Below are 4,369 nucleotides of genomic sequence, written 5' to 3'. Positions count from 1 at the left end.
CCGTGAACTCCTTAATACTTGACTCAGAATTTAGCCAAAAATATATGATAACTAAAGTTTGATGGAGACTGAAGCACTAAAATATGTTTGTGTAGATAGATGGCTAGATATAATTTTTGTATTGTAGTTGAAGAGACATTATTTTCATGTTTATGTGATAGTAGTAGTTGTGTACCGTAGAGTCGAAAACGACCATAGCTGAGCCTCTGGTAGGTTTTCAGAGGCAGTTAATCACGCAGGACGCAATTGTCCATCCTTCTCCCACCACATTTATATATTCTCTGCTAAATTAGATTATATCTTCTTGCTATGATTTCTCATAAGTAACCCTTGTAGCACAGTGATCAAGAAGTCTACTGACAAAAGTTTGAGAATTTGAACCCATTAGCTGTTTCATTACAGAGCTCTGTTGGCCTAGTGGTAAGGAGTTGCATTGCCAAACCAAAAGTACATGGTTCAAAGCTACCAGCTTCTCTGCAGGAGAAAGTTGGACAGTCTTCTCTGATGCAATTTACTACCTCTGTAAATCTGTTGTAGGGTCAGCTATAAATTAGTTCTGACTCAATGATATGCAACAGCAGCAATGACAGAAATTGTAACTTCATTACAGGAAGCTCTGTGGATGTAGTACTTAACGAGTTGTGCTGACAACTCATGGCTTTCTGACTATTTCAAATCCACCAGCAGCTCCATGAAATAAAGATGGGCTGTTATGGTACCAGGAGGTTCCTGGGCCTGGTTCAAAAGCTGAGTGAAAACTAGAAAGTTTGTTTCATAAAATGTTATGAGAGAGGATAAGAACATACAAAACAGACAGAAGGCTAGTTTAAGGCAGTTTAAAGTTTACTATTAAGACAGAGCAAAGTTTATTAAGTAAGAGAGACACTCTTAAAAGATGAAAGTGAATCACTGTAAAAGGAGCAAGGCCAGCATATTGATGGCCACCTCTGACCTCTACAAAATCCATAAAGTGAAAAAGTTTCTATCAATAACATCCACAGTGTAAAACTAATTCCTATCAGGTTAGACACGGCCCCCCACATTCTTATACCTATTTCTACTATTATAACACTAATATATTCTTCTATTGGGTCCAAAATCCATTACAAGAACTCACAGACAAAAAAAGGCCACACTCAAAATTATGGAGTTTGTTAGGGAAGTTAAAAGGGTACAATTTCTCAATCAGGGCAGCTTCTGAAGTATGCTCACAGTCCCTTCAGCTTCGTGGATTTAGGTCAACATTACGAAGGTCTCTTAGTCCTGCCAAGCCTGGCATCTCCCCACAAATTCCCCAGGGAGCTCAAGCAAAGGCCCCTGATCCTGATTTCATAAGGTAGCGGTCTCAGTTCAGCTTGGTCTCAAGAATCTCTAACCCTGAAGAGTGCATACTACACTGGCTGCTGCTTCTTCACTAGTGGTGAAATTCTCAAAATCTGCCTTTTGAATATGCTCAATTTAGTGACCAGACTAGTCAATCCCCTTGTGCATAGGCTGTCACACTCTAGTCACATTCATGTGCCCACTCCTTCATGTGGCAAAGCCAAAGGAAATCAATAGTTAGGAAAGCCATTTTGAACAACACGTCCTTGACATCACCGTCTACCTTAGGAGTAGAGAGGTGAGACTAGACTCTGGCTTCACCCTAAGTGTGTGTGTGTGTGTGTGTGTGTGTGCATACACATATATACACACACATATATACGTATATATGTGTGTGTATATATATGTATCTATAAGTGTATTTATGCATATATGTGTTCATATATGTATATATGTGTATATAGGTTTGGTTATATAGGTTTGGTTATATAGGTTTGGATATATAGGTTTGGTACTTCTTGGGGCTGCTCAATTACACCTTCTGCAACAGTAGGCTATTGGAGCAACTTTCTGCTCGAATACCAGTAGCTCACGAAGCACTGGGTTTTTGGTGGGAGGCTATTGGTTCATGTATAAGCAGTTGATTCAGGCCTGACATTGGCAGGTTCTGATCGGTTCCCCCTTTTGCCTCTCTCCATGTCCTAGTTCTTCCTCAATCTGTTGTTGCCATTTTCCTTCTGACTTCTTTGGTAATTTGACTTCTTTGGGTAATTTCTTCCCATGTGCTTTACGGACACAGAAACCCAATGGAGGGGCAGCTATATGTGGCAGGTTTTTGCAAAGATTTGTAGCTTTGAAACGGTTCTGCTTTATTCTAACAGAGTCACTAAGAGTTGGAATTGACTTGGGAGAAATAGGTTCGATTTGGAGTTTTATGGTCTCCACCCTAAGAGAAGGGTTGACTACATATTCTCTGCATAAAGAAAAATTTCAAATGAGTCTTCTCCCATTGTTGCATGTAAAATTTGGCTCCAGTGCAACTATCCAGCCATCTGGCCTCCCACCTAGAATGGGTGATGATTCCAGGCTTTTTATTTGGTGTAAAAACCTTAGAAGATTTATTTCACAGGCAGTCAGGGGGCTATTTGAAAAACATTGGCTCGAATTCTTACAGTGTTTATTCAGCAGAGGATGCAAATACAGAGAGCCCTGCATGCTCTCCTTATAATTTGATGTGATGGCTTCCAAGTGAAAAGCAAAGGACAAACTGGGGGCTGGGGGAAAGGCAGAGAGCACTCAGTCTTTTTTAGCACAGAAGAGCAGTGAACCCAGAGCCCTGAGGGCTGCAAAAGAAATACTGATCAAACTTCTCTGGGTGCATCCACAAAAGGACAATAAGAGGGACGGAAAGATCACAAGAGAAGAAGTGAAGTGTTAGCAATTTGAAAGGCTGCTAATCATTCACTCTATACTATTTTCTTCAGATTTACTGACTAGCATGATGGAAGTGGAAGGAAAAAGAGTTTCTGCAAATAATCAGGTTCCTGAGTCTTGGCCAGTATCAACACCAGCATTACTATTAGGGACTGGGGGTGTTTTTGATTGCCTTTACACAGGCATCTTTCTCCAGTCTAGTTACAAACAGCTGGTCTAGAGCTTCACACAATACAAATTATTGTTAAAAGCCTGGCATCATTTGGATTTTCCTCCTATAGCAAATTTGAAACATAGGCATTTGTTTTCCCTAAAGTATCCATCTCTAATGAAAACAATGTCAGAGCCTTAAGCACTTTGGCATTTTCTGGACACGCTATAAATGCACAGGATATATTTTATCATGTGCTGTGTATCAGAGCGCAGGCAGGAAAAACAAGCACCAGGGAAATGGCTTGAGGCTATTCTTTCAATGCATTTTCCAAGGCCATTCCAAATGACTCCCCAGTCCTTGAACTCCCTGATGATAATTTTAATAGCTACAGCAACCAGTTGGTAACTGGCCTGGATTGCAGGTTGCGTTTGGCTTCGGCTGATGGAAGTCTACTGTGTTTGGTTACTAAGGAGACAGAATTCATCCTATTACAAAGATATTTCAAGCCTTCCTAGCACCTATCCTGAAAACTTCAGAATGCAGCTAAAATTTTCTGCTTAATTTTTGTAACTCACTTAAGAATTTCTCATCCTTTATAGATAGAACCATCCTTGGCTGTTGAACTGATAACAGGAATCCTGCAAAACTTGGTCAATGTGAGACACCTGTCAGGGCTTGGAAGGTGCATTTGGTGTTCCAGGTGAGCATGTCTTACCTCTTCACATCCAGTAGATCCCACCTTACCATAACTTCAGTATCTGGTTGGAATGTTTTTCAAACCACAGAGAAGAGGGCAAGGTTCTTTGGTGTAGATGTATGTTTACAAAAATGATTTTAATCTCACTCTGATTCCCCCCATCCCTTTCTGGAATTTCAAAGAGAGCTAAGAAGACTGGTGACATTTCAGCCCTGATCCCTGACATTGATGGCTAACCTCATAAAAACACCACCCCAACTTTAAAAAAAAAATTCATGGATTCTCCCAAGAGGCATAATACTTAGGTAGATTGAGGAGCTGCTATTGGAAGATGTCCCTTCATTTAGAAGAGGAAGCTCAGTTGATCTAAGCTGTATTCGTTAGCTGACAATTCTGAATGCATTTGATCAAGGTTTGAAACACGGGTAGGTGCTATGGAGGACTCGCCTAAAGCCAAGAGTCACGTCATGTGTCGCCATGAAAGCGGTGTCTTGACAGAGCCCTAGCTGAAATGTGAAATGTTTAACAATGAATAATTTTGTTTGAAGCTCTTCATACTTCACATTTCCATGGCAAATGAAACCACAGGAGGCATGAAAATCTCTAAAGGGCCTTTATACATAGATTAATGTGGTAATTCTCTCATTACCATGTTCTGAAGACAAGCTTCCAAGGCTAGGCGCTGCGCTTTGACTTCAGTTATCACATGGCTCTGCTTTAAGTGTTTTAATAAAATGTGAAATTAAATGACCATCCCTGGT

This window comes from Elephantulus edwardii, unplaced genomic scaffold, assembly GCF_000299155.1.
Source record: "Elephantulus edwardii isolate Elephantulus edwardi_28Jun2011 unplaced genomic scaffold, EleEdw1.0 scaffold00155, whole genome shotgun sequence".
Classification (NCBI taxonomy): domain Eukaryota; kingdom Metazoa; phylum Chordata; class Mammalia; order Macroscelidea; family Macroscelididae; genus Elephantulus; species Elephantulus edwardii.
This window is presented reverse-complemented; position numbering follows the sequence as displayed.